A 23,399-nucleotide genomic window follows, 5' to 3' on the forward strand; every position below is an offset into this window, starting at 1 on the left:
TTTTTCTCTCTGATTCTGTTGTGTTGTGGAGTTCATGAGGATTGAGCATTGAGAGATGGATTAAGTTTCAATGTCACATGCACAAGTAGAGTGAAATGTCTTTCTTGCAAACTCTAACCCCAACAATGCAGTAATCAATAACGTAGAACAAAAACACACAAGATATAACAAATATATTATACAGGGCCAGTTCCAGTACCATATTTACAATGTGCAGGGATACTGGATCGATAGAGGTAGATATGTATAGGGGTAAGGTAACTAGGCATCAGGATAAATGATAAACAGTAGCAGCAGCGAATATGATGATTGTATGTGAGAGGGGGTGTGTGCGTGTGTAGTCAGTATAAATGTTTGTGAGCAAATTATGGAGTGGGTGTGTACTGTAAGTGTGTAGGGCCCTGTGAGTGAGCATAGATAAGAGAGTCAACTCTGATAGACCATGTAGTCAGTTTGTTAGCTATTTAGTTTGCTAACAGAAGGGAGAGAGGAGAGGAATGACAGATGAAGAGCGAGGAGAGTGAGTGTTGTGTGTGTGTGTGTACAACACTCACCTCTCAATGTTTCTCAAGGACCGTTAAGGCTTTATAGAAGCAGAATGTAGGAAGAGAGGGTTGAGCCAGGTGAGTGTTTAAGAGTACACTCTTTGAAAAAAGGGTTATTCGGTTGTCCCCATAGGAGAACCTTTTTTGGTTCCAGGTATAACGCTTTTGGGGTCCGGGTAATTTATCTTAACAGAACATGCAACTCATGTAAAGCAGCCAATAAAATTTCATTTTCAAACATTTGCTCAATGCAATTTATAGGAAAACACCTTTCTAAACAGAGCAAATGATGCGTGTGGTTCCATATCAAATGAAAGTGTTGCCATATGCAGATTAGGAGATGCTAAAGCATGTGGAGCGAAATTCTTATGTTTTTAGAGCCATAAGTGCAGTAAGTGTCCAACAGTACAATACTGAAACACAAATAAGAAACAAAACACAAATTAAGAAAGCTGACCTGACTGGAAATATCAGAATGAGCAATGTCAGAGTCCGCAATATAAATACGTGGTGTGTATAGACAGCATGGACAATATTACGTAGGAAAAGGTATGTACAGCAGTAGTTATACAGGATGAGCTATGTCAAGAATACAGTATGTGTACTGTATTCAGTTGAAGTCGGAAGTTTACAAACACCTTAGCCAAATACATTTAAACTCAGTTTTTCACAATTCCTGACATTTAATCCTAGTAAAAACTCCCTGTTTTAGGTCAGTTAGGATCACCACTTTATTTTAAGAATGTGAAATGTCAGAATAGTAGTGGAGAGAATTATTTATTTCAGCTTTTATTTCTTTCACTACATTCCCAGTGGGTCGGAAGTTTACATACACTCAATTAGTATTTGGTAGCATTGCCTTGAAATTGTCTAACTTGGGTCAAATGTTTTGGGAAGCCTTTCACAAGCTCACACATGCTTTTTCAGTTCTTCCCCCAAAATTTCTATAGGATTGAGGTCAGGGCTTTGTGATGGCCACTCCAATACCTTGACTTTGTTGTCCTTCAGCCATTTTGCCACAACTTTGGAAGTATGCTTGGGGTCATTATCCATTTGGAAGACCCATTTTTTTCCTGAGGTCTTGGCTGATTTCTTTTGATTTTCCCATGATGTCAAGCAAAGAGGCACTAAGTTTGAATGTAGGCCTTGAAATACATCCACAGGTACACCTCCAATTGATTCAAATGATGTCAATTAGCCTATCAGAAGCTTCTAAAGCCATGACATAATTTTCTGGAATTTTCCAAGCTGTTTAAAGGCACAGTCAACTTAGTGTATGTAAACTTCTGACCCACTGGAATTGTGATACAGTGAATTCTAAGTGAAATAATCTGTCTGTAAACAATTGTTGGAAAAATGACTTGTGTCATGCACAAAGTAGATGTCCTAAACGACTTGCCAAAACTATAGTTTGTTTAACAAGAAATTTGTGGAGTGGTTGAAAAACAAGTTTTAATGATATACAACCTAAGTATATGTAAACTTCCGACTTCAACTGTATGTAAAGTGAGTATTGAATTAACTTAATTTCTCATGTTCGAAAGTTTGAAAGGTAGAATGATGGGGAATCTAAGGATGCAACAACTTAGGAAGGCTTACTAATATGGCTAAGATTGTGACTTTTGCTTCTGGACAACAAAAGAAAGTTGATATGAAAACCAATTGAACAGGAAAGAAATGCTGGTTTCAATGGCATAGGAGGAAGTCTTTATAAAATAATTGTCTCCATGTTTCTATCGTCGGATTTTGCCTAGGCTACCTTGAAGCAAAGTAAGACACCCCATAATATGAAGTGAAACGTTCCGGTTTCAAACAATGAAGTATATGTGTTCAAAATACATTCTGCCTCCAGATCACATTGCAAAGTGGTAGGTAATGATGGGCTGCTAGCCTGCCTAGCATTGCCTATGCGCTTGAAGGGGAAATAGGCTCTGTATGCTGTGGGGCATACACGAGGACTAATGAAAATACACAGGGCTCAATTTAAATCCACACAATGTAGCAAATTAACCTATAGACCAATAAGCATGACGGTAAATGTATTTCCATCTACTAATATTTCCATCAATGTATAAAAAGCATTATCTTGCAATGGGATTGTATTTTCTCCCGGTCAATTTGGCCGGCAGAAATTTTATTTATCGGCATTTCATTTTTTTTATTGGCCAAAATCCAGCAATTACGGATAAAAAGAAACCCTGGTGTGTGTGTGTGTGCTTGCACATGTGTGTATGGATGAAGCAGACTAATTTAGCCAAGATTCCCAGATCTGCTTATCTCCATCACTGTGGACTAAAGTTTCATTTTGTAGCAAAAGGAATTAATCAGTGTGTGTGTGTCTGTCTGTTTCTGTGTTGTGATTGCTGTAGCGTATGTGTGTGATAGTGTGTTCTTCTGTTATCAGTCCAGTGCTTCCACTCAGGCAGAGAGCGTATTACACATGGAAATCTACCAGTCCCTCTACAATAGGCATTTATAATGGTCCTGCTCACAGCGTATTTCACTGAGCCCAATACACCAGGAAAGAGGCATTTGGTAACGTGTATGTATGTAACAAATGTTTATTTCTGTGTGTGTGTCTCTCCAGCTGTATTTGAAGTTGCGCTGTGGTGACGGCCCCATTCTGGAGCACATAGAGTAGCTCCTGGTGGAACTGGGGGATGAGACCGAGGGGGAGGAAGGGAAACAGACCCTGCCCTGGATGAAGACCAGTAGTGACGATGAGGAGGAGGACGCCATGGAACATTGACCACACCCATCTCTCTCGCTCTACAAGTGACCTAGTGGTAAAACAGTGGGTTAGCACACGCTGAGAGACATTCGTGGTGAATGAAGTAACGCTCCCTATATTTCCAATGCATTTTTCTGTGATAGGTGGGGAAATGCACGGGTAAAACAAAGTGTGTAAAAGCCATTTAGACTGTATACCCCTGTACACTATTAACTCGGACATTAAATAAAGGTAACGTTTTTAAATTGTAGTTTATAAAGACCTCGTACCTGTCTCTGTACAACTCACAAACTAGACCAGATGCAACACTTTGTTTGAAAGCAGCAGAGTTATGACTTTTGATGGGCCCTTGAGAGAGGATGAATGGGCCCTTGAGTTTTCTCTGAGTTTCACTCTCTCTCTCTCTCTCTCTCTCTCTCTCTCTCTCTCTCTCTCTCTCTGTCTCTCTCTCTCGATATTGTCTGTATTGTGTTCTCAGAAGTGCCTTTCTGTTCAACCCCGAGTTTCCCAGAATCATATGACCTCTCTCTCTCTCTGTCATATTAGTGCTGAATTGTTTTCTGTATTAGAAAAGAGTGATTGACATGTCGACTCAAGCTTTGTTTCCATCAACCAGGATCAAGGGGCAGGGCAATTTGTGACTTGTTTTGGTAATCAGTGGCTGTATTGGAGGGGGAGTGGTTTCACCTCTCCTAGCCAATCAGCAATTAGTACAGGGAGGTATGCTCTCCACCTCTGCTAAGCAATTAGAAATTAGTGTTAGTTCTTCAGTGTCCCCTGGTTTCTCAGCGGCAGCTATAAACGGCAGTCGTGTCAGTGGCTGTTTTGTCGCATACTAAGAAGGTTGACGGAACTAAGACGGTTCTGCCGAGTTGTTCTGCGGAGATGTTTGAGGAAGGAAAGAGGAAGGCTCCACACCACTCTCTCACTTGAGTATGTTACCTAGTTATTTACAGACTTTATGTCTGGATGGCGCCGAAGAACATGGCAGATTTTTTTTTTTACATTCTCCCAACCAATTGTGCTATTTTGTTTCTTTGCGTTTTGTGTAACTTGTTTTTTAACTTATTGTGTACATAATGTTGCTGCTACCGTCTCTTATGACCGAAAATAACTTCTGGACATCAGAACTGTGATTACTCACTGTGGACTGGAAGAAACGTTTTCCTTTAACGAGTCAGACGAGAAGGATGTCCTGTTTTCACTGGAACAGGCTCAGTTCCACGCCTTTTGTGTGAAGAAAAGACACAGGAAAGGGGACTGCAGATCAGGAAGCTTTCTGAGAATCTGTAGGTAAACTCCCACTGCCGTCTGTTCTACTTACTAACGTGCAATCATTGGAAAATAAAATTGATGACCTACGATTAAGTTTATCCTACCAATGGGACATCAAAAACTGTAACATCTTATGTTTCACCGAGACGTGGCTGAATGACAACACAGACAATATAGAGCTAACGGGATTCTCCATGCACCGGCAGAACAGAGACGCTACCTCTGGTAAGACGAGGCATGGGGGTATGTGTCTATTTGTCATCACGCAAACAGCTGGTGCGTGATGTCTAATATTAAAGAAGTCTCAAGGTATTACTCGCCTGAGGTAGAGTACCTTATGATAAGCTGTAGACCACTCTATCTACCAAGAGAGTAATCATCTATATTATTCGTAGCCATCTATTTACCACCACAGAACGAAGCTGGCACTAAGACCTCTCTCAACCAACTCTATAAGGTCATAAGCAAAGAAGACAATGCTCACCCAGAAGCGGCACTCCTAGTGGCTGGGGACTTTAATACAGGCAAACTTAAATCAGTTTGACCAAATTTTTACCAGCATGTCACATGTGCAACCAGAGAAAAAAATCCTAGACCATCTTTACTCCACACACAAAGATGCATACAGAGCTCTCCCCGCCCTCCATTTGGCAAATCTGACCATAATTCTATCCTTCTGATTCCTGCTTACAAGCAAAAACTAAAGCAGGAAGTACCAGTGATCAGATGATGCGGATGCTACACTACAGGACTGTTTTGCTAGCACAGACTGGAATATGTTCCCGGTTTCATCCAATGGCATTGAGGAGTACACCACCTCAGTCATCGGCTTCATCAATAAGTGCATCGACGACGTCATCCCCACAGTGACTGTACGTACATATCCCAACCAGAAGCCATGGATTACAGGCAACATCTACATCGAGCTAAAGGCTAGAGCTGCCTCTTTCAAGGAGCGAGAGACTAATCCGGACAATTATAAGAAATCCCGCTATGTCCTCAGACGAACCATCAAACAAGCAAAGCGTCAATACAGGATTAAGATTGAATCCTACTACACTAGCTCTGACGCTCGTTGGATGTGGCAGGGCTTGAAAACTATTACGTACTACAAAGAGAAACCCAGACGTGAGCTGCGGAGTGACGCGAGCCTACCAGATGAGCTAAATGCCTTTTAATCTTGTTCAAGGCATACAACACTGAAGCATGCACGAGAGCACCAGCTGTTCTGGATGACTGTGTGATAACGCTCTCAGTAGCCAATGTGAACAAAACCTTTAAAAGGTCAACATTCACAAAGCCGCTGGGCCAGATGGATTACCAGGATGTGTACTGAAAGCATGCGCTGACCAACTGTCAAGTGTCTTCACTGACATTTTCAACCTCTCCCTGACCAAGTCTATAATAGCTACATGTTTTAAGCAGAACACCGTAGTCCCTGTGCCCCAGGAAGTGAAGGCAACTTGCCTAGATGATTACCGCCCCGTGCCACTCACGGCGATAGCCATGAACTGCTTTGAAAGGCTGGTCATGGCTCACATCAATAGTATCCTCCCGAACACCCTAGACCCACTCCAACTCGCATACCGCCCCCAGCAGATCCACAGATGACGCAATCTCAATCGGCTCCACACTGCCCTTGCTCACCTGGACAAAAGGAACACCTATGTGAGAATGCTGTTCATTGACTACCGCTCAGCGTTCAACACCATAGGGCCCACGAAGCTCATCACTAAGCTAAGGACTCTCCCTCTGCACTAGATCCTGGACTTCCTGACGGGCCGCCCCCAGGTGGTAAGAGTAGGAAACAACAAGTCTGCCACGCTGATTCTTAACACTGGGGCCCCTCAGGGGTGTGTACTTAGTCCTCTCCTGTATTCCCTGTTCACCCACAACTGAGTGGCCAAAAACGACTCCAACACCATCATTAAGTTTGCTGACGACACAACCGTGGTAGGCCTGATCACCGACAACGATGAGATGGCTTATAGGAAGGAGGTCAGTGTACTGCCAGTGTGGTGCCAGGAGAACAACCTCTCCCTCAATGTGAGCAAGACAAAGGAGCTGAGCGTGGACTACAGGAAAAAGCGGGCTGGGTCGAGAGTTTCAAGTTCCTTGGTGTCCACATCAACAATGAACGTTCATGGTCCAATCATACCAAGACAGTCGTGAAGAGGGCACAACAAAATGTTTTCCCCTTCAGGAGACTGAAAATATTTGGCATGGGTCCCAAGATCCTCAAAAAGTTCTACAGCTGCACTATCAAGAACATCCTGACTGGTTGCATCACCGCCTGGTATGGAAACTGCTCGGCATCTGACCGTAAGGCACTACAGAGGGTAGTGCGAACGGCCCAGTACATCACTGGGGCCAAGCTCCCTGCCATCCAGGACCTATTCAATAGGCGGTGTCAGAGGAAAGACCATCAAATTGTCAGAGACTCCAGTCACCCAAGATATAGACTGCTACCGCACGGCAAGTGGTACCGGAGCACCAGGTCTAGGACAAAAAGGCTCCCCAACAGCTTCTACCCCCAAGGCATAAGACTGCTGAACAATTAATAAAATTGCCACCGGACAATTTACATTGATCCCCCCCCTCCCCCGCCTTCTATTCATTTCTTTCTAACTCTCTCTTACCTCTCCTTGCCGCTTTTGACCTCACCCTTTCCCAATCCCCTCCAACTCACAAGGCAGGCAATACGCTTGACGTCATCTTTACTAGAGGCTGCTCGCCCACTAGTCTCACTTCAACCCCCCTCCAGGTCTCTGATCCTTTTTTGTCTCCCTCTCCTCCAACCTTAACCTCTCAGCCCCTACCCATATGGTCATACGCCTTTGGAATCTTCACACTCTCCCACTATTCTCTCCTCTTCTATCCTATCATCTCTCCCTTCTGCTGAATCCTGCTGTCTCCTGATTCTGCCTCTTCGACCCTACCTTCCTCCCTTTCCGCATCCTATGACCTGCACTGTCCCCTTTCCTCCCGTCCGGGTCGGCCCTCCCCTCCTGCTCCATGGCTGACTGACTCACTCTATCTTCTCTTCCTCTGTATCTGCTGCTAAAGCTGCATTCTACCACTCTAAATTTCAAGCTTCTGCCTCTAACCCTAGGAAACTCTTTTCCACTTTCTCCTCCCTCCTTAATCCTCCACCCCCTCCCTCTCTGCGAACGACTTTGTCAACCACTTTGAAAAAAAGGTTGACATCCGCTACTCATTCACTCAGCCTATTGAGTCCACTGGTCTCACTCTCACATAACTACCCTATGCATTGAACTCTTTCTCCCCTCTCTCTCCAGATGACATCCTGTGACTAGTGAGGTCTGGCTGCCCAGCAACCTGCCGGCTTGACCCCATCCCCTCCTTCCTTCCCCAGACCAACTCTGGAGACCTTCTCCCATTCCTGACTTCCCTCATCCTTGACCCTAACCAGTCAGGCTTCAAGATGGGTCACTCAACCGAGACTGCTCTTTTGTGTCACGGTGGCTCGCCGCACTGCCAAAGCTGACTCTCTCCTCTGTTCTCATCCTCCTAGATCTATCCACTACTTTCAACACCATGAACCATAAGATCCTCCTCTCCACCCTGTCAGGGCTGGGCGTCTCAGGTGCTGCACTCTTGGATTGTGGCGCAATTGAGGATATGTGTCTGCACCACATACTCTCACTACTGGTGTCCCTCAGGGCTCGGATCTAGACCTTCTTCTCTCTATACACCTAGTCACTTGGCTCCGTCATATCATCACGTCTCTCCTATCATTGCTATGCGGATTACACTCAACTACTTTTCTCCTTCCCCCCTTCTGACACCCAGGTGACGACACGCTTTTCTGTGTGCCTTGCAGTTATCTTAACTTGGATCTCGGCCCACCACCTCAAGCTCAATCGCGACAAGATGGAACTGCTTTTCCTCCCGGGGCAGGCCTGCCCGCTCAAAGACCTCTCCATCACCGTTGACAACTCGTGTCGCCCTCCCAGTGCAAAGAACCTAGGTGTGACCCTGGACAACACCCTGTCATTCTCTGCAAACATCAAAGCAGTGACACGCTCCTGCAGGTTCATGCTCTACAACATCCGAGTACAACCCTACCTCACATAGGAAGAGGCGCATGTCCTAATCCAGACACTTGTACTCTCCCGTCTGGACTACTGCAACTTGCTGTTGGCTGGGCTCCCTGATTATGCCCTCAAACCCCTGAAATTTATCAAGAACTCTGCAGCCTGCCTAGTTTTCAACCTTACTAAGTTCTCATGTCACCCCGCTCTTCCGCACACTCCACTGGCTTCCAGTCGAAGCTCGCATCCACTACAACACCATGGCACTTATCTACAGAACAGATGGAACTGTACTTCCCTACCTCCAAACTATGCTCAAACCCTTCACCCCAACCCGAGCACTCCGTTATGCCCAGTCCAAGCTCTTCTCTGTCCTGACACCCCAATGGTAAAATGACTCAAGTAAAATTCACCCAGTAAAATACTACTTGAGTAAAAGTATTTGGTTTTAAATATACTTATCAAAAGTAAATGTAATTGCTAAAATATACTTAAGTATCAAAAGTAAAATAATCATTTCAAATCCCTTATATTAAACAAACCAGATGGCACCATTTTATTTTTTAATTTTTAATTTATGAATAGCCAGGGGAACACTCAGACATCATTTACAACTCTTTGGCCTGAATGCCAAGCATCACATCTGGAAGAAACCTGGCACCATCCCTACAGGGAAGCATGGTGGTGGCAGCATCATGATGTGAGGACAATGACACTAAGCATACAAGTCTCAAGCATACAAGGGACAAGTCTCTGAATGTCCTTGAGTGGCCCAACTTTTTCAAAGTGGTTGAACCCGATCTAACATCTCTGAAAATAGCTGTTCAGCGACGCTCCCCATCCAACCTGACAGAGCTTGAGAGGATCTGCAGAGAAGAATGGAAGAATGGAAGAAACCCCCCAAATACAGGTGTGCCAAGCTTGTAGCGTCATACCCAAGAAGACTTGAGGCTGTAATTGCTGCCAAAGGTGCTTCAACAAAGTACTGAGTAAAAAGTCTGAATACTTATGTAAATGTGATATTTCAGCTTTTTATTTTGAATAACTTTGCTAAAATATCTAAAAACCTGTTTTTGCTTCATCATTATGAGGTATTGTCTGTAGATTGAGAAAAAAAAATATCTAATCAGTTTTAGAATAAGTCTGTAAGGTAACACAATGTGGAAAAAGTACTGTACTGAACACGAACAGTAAAGCATTAAAGCAACACGAATAAAGGAGATATAGTATCTAGGCTGTTGAATATTCTGCTTATTCTAGTCCACTCACACAACTCTAACCTACTTTACGCTTCACACACTATGAAACACCTCCTGGATCTGAGACAGATAAACAGACAATGTTAAATCAAATACACAAACACACACACACACTGACCTAGGTGTCTCTCCAAGCCTGTTAGCTAACCCAACACAGCACAGCACCTCGTCTCTTTGAAGAATTCCCACACCGCTAAACAGGAATGTTATCTAAGATTCCGGGACTGATTATCATCAGGCCGGTGGGAGAGATAGCTGCTTTGGGAACTCTGGGGTTTAGATGAGGAGAGCTGATTTTGCATGTGTGTGCATGGGGGGATACGTGTGTGTGTGCACGGGGGGTGTGTGTGCATCTGCGTAGGTGTCTGCAGAGTGCAGGTATACACAGTGTACAAACATTAGGAACATCTTCCTAATATTGAGCTGCACCCCCTTTTGCCCTCAGAACAGCCTTAATTTGTCAGGTCATGGACTCGACAAGGTGTCAAACTTTCCACATGGATGCTGGCCCATGTTGACTCCAATGCTTCCCACAGTTATGTTAAATTGACTGCATGTCCTTTGGGTGGTGGACCATTCTTGATAGACACAGGAAACTGTTGAGGGTGAAAAAACCCACCAGGATTACACTTCTTGACGCACTGAAACCTGTGCGCCTGGCACCTACTACCATATCCCATTCAAAGGCACTTCAATATTTTGTCTTGCCCATTCAACCTCTGAATGGCACACATACACAATACAATTGTCTCAAGGCTTAAAAATGATTATTTAACCTCTCTCCTCTACTTCATCGACACTGATTGAAGTGGATTTAACATGTGACATCAATAAGGGATCATAACTATCACCTGGATTCACCTGCTCAGTCTATGTCATGGAAAGAGCAGGTGTTCCTAATGTTTTGTACACTTAGTGTATATGTGTGTGTTTGGTGTAGTTGTGTGTGGTGTAGTTGTGAGTGTGTTTTATTAATCAGAACATAGGCTTGCGGGAGAGAGCTAATCCTGGATTAACAGATTATAACACTTGCGTTGTCATAACAACAGATTGATTGGAACTGAACATTGATCATTGTGTGTGTGTGTGTAGTTAATTAGTGAGTTAATCAGGCCATCTTGCAGGGAATTAATGAATAAATCATCAAATCAGAATCCGACTAAATTAACACATCAGACCTGTGTCGGTGTGTATTACCTCCCTCTCCCACACACTCTCCCTTTCTCTCATTCTCTCTCTTTCTGTGTTTGTGTGTGTGTGTGTGAGAGAGAGAGACAGAGAGAGATAGTTGTGTATCTAAGCTAATATCCTTCCTGATGAGTATGATACATAATGCACCCAAAGGGATAATACTTCCTAAAGACAGTAACATCCTGGTGTTTAGAGTGATGGATCCTCTGTAAGGTTAATGGATTAATCCATACACACATCTCGAGTTATCACATATTGTACACTGATGTTTTCCTGAATAGCTGAGATTTCAATGTGTGGTCACAGTCGGTCAGCACAAGCGTGTGTTTAAGTGTGTGTGTAAGGCTGAGTTTACACAGGCAGCCCAATTCTGATATTTCTTTCCACTTATTTATCTTTTGACCAATCACATCAGAACTTTTCACATCAGATCTTTTTCAGAGCTGACCTGATTCGTCAAAGGACCAATTAGTGTAAAAATATCAGAGTTGGGCTGCCTGTAAAGCAGCCTTACACTGTGTGTGTGTGTGTGTGTGTGTGTGTGTGTGTGTGTGTGTGTGTGTGTGTGTGTGTGTGTGTGTGTGTGTGTGTGTAAGTGTGAGTGTGTGTGTGTGTGAGTAAGTAAGTAAGTAAGTAAGTAAGTAAACAGCTGAGAGTATGGATTTAAAGTGGCCATAAAGAAACATTCTAATATGGCCCTTTTTATAGGATTGGGGGGGGGGGTATTTTTATCACTGTGTTAGGGCGGTGTGTTCTGAAAGGCTCTGAAGCCTCCATCTGTCTGTTAAAACATCAGTGAAAAGTTAATTAAAATGAAGTATTCAGTTTTCCCTCTCTATTCTCAACAGTACAACAGTCAATAGAAAGGAGGCGAACTCAGTCTCTATTTAGCAGAGACGCACTAACTCTTATAATTAACTTTCATAAAATGGAACGCCATTCATTAATGACCTCACTATTCTGTCAATAACTCTACTTCTAACACCGCCTGCTCTGCTCTCTCTCTCTCTCTCTCTCTCTCGCTCTCTGTGTGTGTGTGTGAAAGAGCATTGTGTTTGTCTGTGTGTACATGAGCGCTGTAATCTTTACTAGATGCAGTGTGTTTCAAAGATAACATAACCAGCCAATTAGCCATGCTGTCTTAGAGCAACACCTCACATCTGACTGCTGTACACTGTAGTTACAAACAGTGGTGTGTGTGTCAGATTGTGTCACCTCCCTTGTTTTCCTACATCATTAGGCCACAGAAAAAGCTTATTCCTGGTCGTAAATCACCACACACACACACACACACACACACACACACACACATGGTTTTGATTTTAGTGATAAGGATTTAATCAGTCACTGACAGACAACAGGAATGTTTTTATTTAACTAGGCAAATCAGTTAAGAACAAATTCTTATTTACAATGACGACCTAAGAACAGTGGGTTAACTGCCTTGTTCAGGGGCAGAACAACAGATTTTTTTAACCTTGTCAGCTCGGGGATCCGATCCACCAACCTTTCGGTTACTGGCCCGGCACTCTGACCTAGGCTACCTGCAGCGCCATCATGATACTGTGACATCATGATTAATAAGGGCCCCTTTCCCCTAATCCTGAGGTGTGTGTGTGTGTGGTGTGTGTGTGTGTTTTTGTTGTTACAGCGTCATGCTGGTGAGGGTCTTTCTCTCAGCAGTACACCTCCTACATCACTCCATCACATGCTATTGCTCACCCTCAGAGAAGTTCCATTGAACAGTAACTCCAGTGAGCTTTGGGTTCAGCATCGCTGCTTCACTTCAATGATAACCATTGTGTTTTGTGGTGTGTGTGTATGTGTGTGTGTGTGTGTGTGTGTGTGTGTGTGTGTGTGTGTGTGTGTGTGTGTGTGTGTGTGTGTGCGCGTGTGCGCGTGTGCGTGTATGTGTTTGGGGAGGTTCAAGCTGTGTGTTTGTGTGGTGGTTCAGTCAGAATATGTGTGTGTCTGATAGATGATAGGGGAGGATTGATGGCTGACTGGTGTAGCTTGATTATGAAACATCCACTAATTATCAGTGCCTTCAATTTGAGTGTCTGTGTTTTAAGATGAGAGGTTTGATGCTGTAACAGCTGCTAATTATTGCTGCTCTGGATTTCACTCAATCTGTTTGATCTGCTGTCCTGTGGAGACGGATCGAGAGCATGCGTGCTCTGGCGCGCACACACACAGACACACAATTTGGGGTCATAGGGAGGAGAGAGGAGGCTTGAACTCCAATTACTGAGACTCTGGTAGTCTGTTTGGTTCCGCATACTTACACAACAGGAATGTATGTGTGTATACAGTAAAAGTTAATTTGTGGAATTTCTTTATGCTTTTGAGCCAATCAGTTGTGTTGTGACAAGGTAGGGGTGGTATTCAGAAGTTAGCCCTATTTGGTAAAACACCAACTCCATATTATGGCTAGAACAGCTCAAATAAGCAAAGAGAAACGACAATTCGTCATTACTTTCAGAGATGAAGGTCAGTCAATACGGACAATTTCAAAAACTGAAAGTTTCTTCAAGTGCACTGGCAAAAACCATCAAGCGCTATGATGAAACTGGCTCTCATGAGGACCGCCAATGGAAAGGAAGACCGAGAGTTAACTCTGCTGCAGAGGATAAGTTCATTAGAGTTAACTGCTCCTCAGATTGCATCCCCAATAAATGCTTCAGAGAGTTCAAGTCACAGACACATCTCAACATCAACTGTTCAGAGGAGACTGTGTGAATCAGGCCTTCATGGTTGAATTGCTGTAAAGAAACCACTATTAAAGGACACCAATAATAAGAAGAAACTTGCTTGGGCCAAGACACATGAGCAGTGGACATTAGACTGGTGGAAATCTGTTCTTTGGTCTGATGAGTCCAAATTTGAGATGTTTGGTTCCAACCACCGTGTCATTGTGAGATGCAGAGTAGGTGAACGGATGATCCCCGCATGTGTGGTTCCCACTGTGAAGCATGGAAGAGGAGGTGTGCCGGTGCTTTGCTGGTGACACTGTCAGTGATTTATTTAGAATTCAAGGCACAGTTAACCAGCATGGCTACCACAGCATTGTGCAGCAATACGCCATCCCATCTGGTTTGCGCTTAGTGGGACTATCATTTGTTTTTCAACAGGAAAATGACCCAAAACACACCTCCAGGCTGTGTAAGGGCTATTTGACCAAGATGGAGTGTGAGGGAGTGCTGCATTAGATGACCTGGCCTCCACAATCACCCGACCTCAAACCAATTGAGATGGTTTGGGATGAGTTGGACCATGGAGTAAAGGAAAAGCAGCCAACAAGTGCTCATTATATGTAGGAACTTCCAACTGTTGGAAAAGCATTCCATGTGAAGCTGGTTGAGAAAATGCCAAGAGTGTGCAAAGATGTCATCAAGGCAAGGGGTGGCTACTTTGAAGAATCCAAAATATAAAATACACGGCTCAAAAAAATAAAGGGAACACTAAAATAACACATCCTAGATCTGAATGAATGAAATATTCTTAGTAAATACTTTTTTCTTTACATAGTTGAATGTGCTGACAACAAAATCACACAAATTATCAATGGAAATCGATGTCCCAGATGTGCTCAATTGGATTCAGGTCTGGGGAACGGGTGGGCCAGTCCATAGCATCAATGCCTCCCTCTTACAGGAACTGCTGACACACTCCAGCCACATGAGGTCTAGCATTGTCTTGCATTAGGAGGAACCCAGGGCCAACCGCACCAGCATATGGTCTCACAAGGGGTCTGAGGATCTCATCTCGGTACCTAATGGCAGTCAGGCTACCTCTGGCGAGCACATGGAGGACTGTGTGGCCCTACAAAGAAATGCCACCCCACACCATGACTGACCCACCGCCAAACCGGCCATGCTGGAGGATGTTGCAGGCAGCAGAACGTTCTCCACAGCGTCTCCAGACTCTGTCACGTCTGTCACGTGCTCAGTGTGAACCTGCTTTCATCTGTGAAGAGCACAGGGCGCCAGTGGCGAATTTGCCAATCTTGGTGTTCTCTGGCAAATGCCAAACGTCTTGCACGATGTTGGGCTGTAAGCACAACCCCCACCTGTGGACGTCGGGCCCTCATACCACCCTCATGGAGTCTGTTTCTGACTGTTTGAGCAGACATATGCACATTTGTGGCCTGCTGGAGGTCATTTTGCAGGGCTCTGGCAGTGCTCCTCCTACTCCTCCTTGCACAAAGGTGGAGGTAGCGGTCCTGCTGCTGGGTTGTTGCCCTCCTACAGCCTCCTCCACATCTCCTGATGTACTGGCCTGTCTCCTGGTAGCGCCTCCATGCTCTGGACACTACGCTGACAGACAGAGCAAACCTTCTTGCCACAGCTCGCATTGATGTGCCATCCTGGATGAGCTGCACTACCTGAGCCACTTGTGTGGGTTGTAGACTCTGTCTCATGCTACCACTAGAGTGAAAGCCCCTGCCAGCATTCAAAAGTGACCAAAACATCAGCCAGGAAGAATAGGAACTGAGAAGTGGTCTGTGGTCACCACCTGCACAACCACTCCTTTATTGGGGGAGTCTTGCTAATTGCCTATAATTTCCACCTGTTGTCTATTCCATTTGCACAACAGCATGTGACATTTATTGTCAATCAGTGTTGCTTCCTAAGTGGACAGTTTGATTTCACAGAAGTGTGATTGACTTGGAGTTACATTGTGTTGTTTAAGTGTTCCCTTTATTTTTTTGAGCAGTGTATATTTTGATTTGTTTAACACTTTTTTGGTTACTACATGATTCCATATGTGTTATTTCAAAGTTTTGATGTCTTCACTATTATTATACAATGAAGAACATTTTAAAAATAAAGAAAAACCCTTGAGTAGGTGTGTCCAAACCTTTGACTGGTACTGTAGGTGTGTGTGTGTGTCATCCCTAGCAGGAGTCTCCTGACTCCTCCCCCGGAGGTCCATAATCTCACAGAGGCCAAATCAATCAAATCTCTCAAATCACTCTGGGTAATCTACTCAATATGCGCCATCTGGACCTGAACTGAGATAGTGTGTGTGTATATGTTTATGTGTGCCCATGCGTGCATGTTTGTGTATGGGTGTGTGTGAGAGCAGACATTGAGCAAAAACAAAACAAAGAGCACAGCATGTGAAATAAGCAGACAGGAATAAATTGTATCTGTAAAGTCATTTTATTGTCCCATGGTTGTATAATGCAGTCAGTCTCTGTCTCTCTACCCCTCGGCAGGGCAGATATATTTACATTACATTGTACACCAGATATATGGAAACAGGTTATTACATTTAGCTGCATTCCATTATATGTGTGTGTGTTGTCCCAGGGATGATACAGTCTTTATGTTTTAAGTTACAGTATTTTCAGCTTTTAATGTGATTGATGCCTTTTTGTACAAATGCTTAACTAACCTGTATGAAACAGAGATGGCCCTTTTCCTTGATCTCTACTCTCTATCTTTCTCTCCCTCTATTTCTCACCTCCCTTTTTCTCGCTATATCCCTCGAGGGCTCTCTCTCTCCCTCGCGCTTTCTCTTCTTTCTCTCTCGCTCTGTTCTTTCTCTCTCTCTCTCTCTCCATCAATTCAATTGAATTCAAAGGGGATTTATGGGCATGGGAAACACCATGTTTATATTGCCAAAGCAAGTGGAAAACAATAAGCAAAAGTGATATATGCATTCAGAAATGAACAGTTAACATTACAAACAAAAGTTTCAAAAGGATAAAGACATCTCAAATGTTATATTATTAGCAAGGTATATGTTGTAACAGTGTGCAAATAGTTGTAATAGGAATGGCAAGGGAAAATAAACCAATATTGGTTGTTCATACAAAGGGGTTTGTGCTACACTGGTTGCCCTTTTCTTGTGGCAATAGGTCACACATTTGGTTGCTGAGATGGCACACTGCGGTATTTTGACAGATAAGGGTGTTTGTCAATATTTGATTGGTTTTCAAATTCTTTCTTGGTCTGTGTGATCTGAGGGAAATATGTGTCTCTAATATGTTCATACTTGGCCGGAGGTTAGGAAGTGCAGCTTAGTTTCCACCTCGTTTGGTGGACAGTGGGCACAGACTTTCTTCTCTCTCTCTGCCTATGGCGACCTCTCTCAGCAGCAAGGCTCACATGGAGTCTGTAAATAGGCAAGGCTTTTCTTAAGTTTGGGTTAGTCACCGTGGCACTGGCGTGCTGGATACCCCCACATCCCCATGGGGGGCCATGCGCCTGTCTGACGTTGGTCTATTTTTATTTCAGTTAATAAATCATTTTCACAGTAACCCTCTAAAAAGTAATTCATTAACCTTTTAAATGTCCATATATACTAGGAAGCTAAGTATTTGTTTATTGGGCTTCAATAATGTGACTGATCAAAGTCCCTCAGTCCTTGAAAAATAAATCAATAAACTGATTGAAATTAAGTGGATATTGGTGAGCAAATGCCTGGTCAGAACGGCGCCAGTGACATGAGTGGAGCTTACTTAGGTGTTCAAACGTTCATGTCATACCGAGAGCTTAACTCTTCTTAGTTAGGTCTTTATGAGTTTTAGTTTAGAAAACGATCTCTTCACAGAAGTGACAGTTACGGGATGGTTATAAACAACTTGATTGCCGTAGCAACATCAGGGAAACTGGGAAGAAAGGAGTGGTGCTTCAAATATAGCAGTTCAGCAATATCTTTAATTGAGTCTCTCGCAGTCTCCTTCATTGTAGGCCGAGGAAGCGCTGGGACATGTTGTCTGTATACTGGACAGCCAGGAAATTGGCAGATGCAAACAGATCTCTTTAGTGGACAAACAGTTCTTGCGTTCTTGATTTTCTTCATTCTGGTGAACCGACGTTTAAGTTGTGTGGTTGCAATATTAACAGTCCCTTATCTCTGGTATATCTTTCTATGCACCATTCAAGACTAAGTTTAAATTGTGTGCAGCGCAATGGACATATAATGCACAATGTCTCAGAAAAAACTGTCTGGATTGTCAATACTCAGTAGAGAAAACAGTGGGGTCTGTAACCTGGACCTACAGGCCGTGGTGAGAACGTTTGCACACAAAAATGCAAGCCGACGCAGCCGCATACTGTACCTACTACAGGCCTCTACATAGAAAAAATGAGATTGGCATTAATAAACTGGTTTTACACAAGACAACTTTCTATCCAAGCTGCGAGGAATGGCTCATGTCATGCACATTCAGGTAGGATATACAGGTACGTTGCAAACTCCGACCTTTGGGGGGTCCAGAGAAATTGCATTACGCCAGTGCACAGTCATCAGGTATTCTGCCACTGTATATAATTTTTTTAGGGAAAGGTAGCATTCCAGTTTGGTCTGTTTTTCGGTTAATTACTTCCAATGTGTCAAATAGTTGTCTCATGATTTCGTTGGGTCTAATTGTGTTGCTGTCCTGGGGCTCTGTGGGGTCTGTTTTTGTTTGTGAACAGAGCCACAGAACAAGCTGGCTGAGGGGACTCTTCTCCATGTTAATCTCTCTGTAGGTGATGGCTCTGTTATGGAAGGTTTGGGTGATGCTTCCTTTTAGGTGGTTGTATAACATAACATAACATAAGGTCTCTTTTCTGGATTTTGATAATTAGCGGGTATCACCCTAATTCTGCTCTGCATACATTAGTTTGGGTTTTACGTTGTACACAAATAATGTGTTTGCAGAATTCTCCAAGCAGAGTTTCAATTTGATTTGGTGTGTGTCCCATTTTGTGACTTTTTTTGGTTGGTAAGTGGACCCCAGACCTCACAACCATAAAGAGCAATTGGTTCTATAACGGCTTCCAGTATTTTTAGCCAGATCCTAATTGGGATGTCGAATGTTATGTTCCTTTTGATGGCCTAGAAGGCCCTTCTTGCCTTGTCTCTCAGATCATTCACAGCTTTGTGGAAGGTACCTGTCGTGCTGATGTTCAGGCTGAGGTACAGTAGGTATAGTTCTTTGTGTGCTCGAGGGCAATGGTTCTAGATAGAATTTGAATTTGTTGGACACCATTATTTTTGTCTTTCTGAGATTCACTGTCAAGGCCCAGGTCTGACAGAATCTGTGCAGAAGATCTTGGTGCTGCTGTAGGCCTGCCTTGGTTGGTGACAGAAGCACCAGATCATCTGCAAACAGTAGGCATTTGACTACAGAGTATAGTAGGGTAATGCCGGGTGCTACAGACGGATCTAGTGCCCTCGGCAATTCATTGATATACAGTATATCACAAAAGTGAGTACACCCCTCACATTTTTGTAACTATTTGAGTATATCTTTTCATGTGACAACACTGAAGAAATGACCCTTTGCTACAATGTAAAGTAGTGAGTGTACAGCTTGTATAACAGTGTACATTTGCTGTCCCTTCAAAATAACTCAACACACAGCCATTAATGTCTAAATCGCTGGCAACAAAAGTGAGTACACCCCTAAGTGAAAATGTCCTCTACTTTCCTTCCATCTATAACATTTTGTAATGGTGTGCAGTTTGTTCAGTTTTGATGCCTCATGTTGAGTATTGCTCTGTTCAAGTAGACTGTAATTTTGCTATGATCTGATAGGGGTGTCAGTGGGCTGACTGTGAACGCTCTGAGACTCTGGGTTGAGTTCGGTAATAAAGTAGTCTACAGTACTATTGCCAAGGGATGAGCTGTAAGTGTACCTACCGAAGGAGTCCCCTCGAAACCTATCAGACCCAGCGTGCGATAGAGTTGCAGGATTTGTGACCCGTTTTTGTTGGTTGTTTTGTTGTAGTTGTGTCTAGGGGGGCATATTGGGAGGGAATGCTGTCACTTCGAGGTAGGTGTTTGTCCCCCTGTGTGCTGAGAGTGTCAGGTCCCTGACTGGTTCTGGTGTTTTACGTCGTCACAGACTAGAACATGAACATGGTTGATCTCCCCCTCTAGGATGGAGAAGCTGTTGTCATTAAATCATGGGGATTCTAGTGGGGGTATACAAGTAGCACACAGGAGGACATTTTTCTCTGTTATTTCAAACCAGATCTAAAATGCTCCTGTTTTGATTAATTCAATAGAGTGGGCTAGGTCTGATTTACACCCAATTAGCATACTCCCTGAGTCTCTTCCCCCTTTCACTCCTGGTAGTTTAGTGGATGGGACTACCAGTTCTCTGTAACCTAGAGGGCAACCAGTGGGTCTGTCTCCTCTATACAATGTTTCTTGTAGGATGACAATGTCTGTATTTCTGATGTCTTTGGTGAAGTCTGGATTCCAGGCAGATGACCTCAGACCTTGGATATTCTAGCATGATATAGTAAAAGCTTTGTGTTCCATAGTGTCCAGTGTTGTGCTTTGTGTGGTTATGCCTCAGACTAATAGGGGTGAGCAGAACATACTGGGCATCTGATACATGGCTCTTTGGTCGCTGAATGGGGCTTGGGCGGATGTAGGAGTGGGGGTTGGGCCTATTGCTCTGCTCACGGCCTTGTCGTCTGTCTGTCGCTCTCTCTCAGGTGTTTTGCGGTACTTCTAAAGACAGCCAGTATGCCGGTACTTCTAAAGACAGCCAGTATGACGGTACTTCTAAAGACAGCCAGTATGACTAACGTTCAGAGAGGAAGAAAGAGATGAGAGAAAGCCAGCTAGTCTTAGCAGGTGCACGTTTTCCCTTGAGTCAAACTTGAACAGGGAGGGATGGAAACATACGATTATGAAACTACAGAAGCTATGTTGAATACATTTTCTTGTTCCAAAAGTCATGAAATGTTCAGAGAACATTGAGTGGAGTTAATGCTTCCAATACATGTATAAACATGAAAATTGGCAACGATGGAGTTAAAAGGTTTTCATCCGACAGCGACGACATGCACACACATGCGCACACACGCATGCACTCATACAAAAACATAATACACACACACACAAATTCTGAAAATTCAGTGGATTGTTACTGTATGGGACATTGATGTCCAGGAGTTAACAATGCATTGTATTACTAAGTGATGTCCTCAGAGAGCATCATAATGCTTTCTGTTGAAACCTCAATGACCAAAGTCTTTCTGGATACGGCGGTCTCGGTGGTGGCAGTGTGAGGGGGGGGAGAGCGGTGAGGGGAGAGGGGTGGAAGGCAGGGGAGGGAGGGAGGAGATGTAGAGGAGGATGGGAGAGTAGAATGGAGGGAAAGATAGAGGAGATGGAGAATGGAGGGAGGTGGGGATGGGGGAGAGGGAGGTGTAGGAGGGGCAGGTGATGAGGGGTGAGGTGTGGGGGGCGAGAGAGGAAGAGGTAGAGGAGGGTGACGAGAGTGCCATACTGAATGCTGTGTGTTGTAGAATGTAATGATGTTGTGTGGGTGGAGGAGGGTGGGTCATTAGAGGCTGCGGTATGGGGACAGGAGGATGAGGAGGGGGGAGCCTGGGGTTAGAGTGTGTCTGTAAGAGCTGTGTTTGTACGGGATGTGCGTCTAGCTTTAGAGAAGTATTTAGGAAAGTGGAGTGTGTGTTTTTCTCTTGAGTCTGTGCCACATGTGTATGAGTGAGTGTGGGGTGTGTGTGTGGCTCTGGAGAGGGGGTATGGTGTGTGTGTGTCTCTGTCCCCTGTAGCAGTCTCTGCATGTGCTCTCGTGCCTGCTCCTGCAGACAGCGATACTTGCCCATCTCTTCAGCGCTGAAGCTGATTGGCTGTTGAGCCAGAGGAGGGGAGGGGCCATGTGACCACTGACCCCTGTGAGGTAAGGTTAGGGCAGGATATGAGGTCACAGCAGGATGTGATGTCAGGGAAGGACAGGACATGTCCTCTCCAGTTTTCTCAGGGCTCGGAGACAAGAGGGGTTGAGGGCACAGTCGACCACTTTGGACGGCTCCATTCTTCATACTCTCCTTCCCTTGGTTGTGGTCCTTGTCCTGTGTCTGGACCTGGTCTTGGTTGTGGTCATGTTTCTCTGTTTGGTCAGGGCCCTCCCTCTCTCTTTCTGCCCCTCGTCTCCTAGTTCCTCTCCTAATTGCTGGTAGTTTCCCGATAAGTGGCAGTAGCATAGTTCTGCTGGGGTTCCCCTCTCTGGGCTTTGGGGGGGCTTTGGGCTCTCTGTCTGAGAGACATGTAGGCTGTGCTGTGGGGCTGGGGCTCCTGTCCTGTGGATGGGTGGTATCAGTGCTGGGCAGAGGTCGAGGAGGAGTAGGTTTGAGGCTGGGGGCTTGGTGTTTCTCCTTGGTGGGTGAGGGACATGGTGCTCGCCTGGGCACCCCTGTTGTTTTTCTCCCAGTCAGGTTGAGTCTTGAGTGAGTACTAAAGCTACTCCATCCCCCACTCAGGTCTGACACACTGGTGCTGCTGCTACAGAAGCCAGGGCTGGGCTGTCGGGGCAGCCAGTCAGGGCTAGAATCAGGCCAGGGGCTGGAGATGGGGCATCTGGTAACCTGCACACTGGAAACAGACTGGGAACCAGGACTGCGGCTGTGTCTATGGTCAGGGCATCTGGTTGCCCAGTCCCAGCTAAAACTATCAGGTCTGGGGCTGGGGCTAGGTCGTGATCCCTTCTCCCACCTGCTCCAGCTCTCTCTAACTTCAGTGGACCTCTGTCTCTCCCAGTTGTCATCCCAGCTGTATCTGTTCTCCCTGCAGTATGTCCCCCTGTCCTCCCAACTGTCACTGCTGCCCCAGGTACATCTGTCTGGGCTTGAGTCTACTGGTCCTCTGTTCCAGACTTCTCCCTCCCCAGGACTAGACCTCCATCTCCTGAAACCCTCCAGAGTTCTGTGACTGGGGGTCGAGAGATACCCCTGCCAGCCTCCTCCACTGACTCCTCCAGGGCTGGATAACCTGCTTACCCAACCCTGCCTCCTACTCCCCCAATCTCTGTTCCCTCTCTCCCTACCACTTTCCCGACAGCCTCTACTCCCTCCATCCCAGCTCTGCCTGCTTCCACTCTCTGTTCTTTCCCACTCCTCACTCTCTGACCACTTCCTACTCATGTATTTCCTGTTTCTGTGGATGTATTTACTCTTCCTCACTGGGCTACAGGAAATATTGCTACCATGGATGTTGGCATGGCGACTGTAGACTGGGTAGCCCCCGCTGCAACTGTGGAGACCACCATATGCCACTGGGAGGTTGTGAGCCTTTTCCCAGGGTGACCCGGAAGTAGAACACAGAGAGGAGTCTGAACTCCAGTAGAAAGGCCATCCCTGCCTTTCTCCTCTCTCCACCTCTCCATATCTCTCTCTCTCTATCTCTCTATACAGCTGAGACTTTGTGCTGTAGTACTCTGTCCTCTCTGTGACTCTTGGTGCTGGTTTGAACGGGGAGGCAGAGTTATAGTTGTAGTGATGTTGGTCTCTACTGTGACTCCTGTGAGGCCTCTGTCTGTCAGAGCAGGGCACAGACACCGAGTCACACTCCCCCAGCAGGCACA

General features: G+C 44.9%; 1 pseudogene; it reads left to right on the forward strand.

Moving 5' to 3' along the window:
• The first annotated feature begins 2,572 nt into the window (after nt 1-2,572).
• Nucleotides 2,573-22,806, forward strand: LOC112222539 (annotated as a pseudogene).
• The last annotated feature ends 593 nt before the right edge of the window (nt 22,807-23,399 follow it).

This window comes from Oncorhynchus tshawytscha, linkage group LG23, assembly GCF_018296145.1.
Source record: "Oncorhynchus tshawytscha isolate Ot180627B linkage group LG23, Otsh_v2.0, whole genome shotgun sequence".
NCBI lineage: Eukaryota > Metazoa > Chordata > Actinopteri > Salmoniformes > Salmonidae > Oncorhynchus > Oncorhynchus tshawytscha.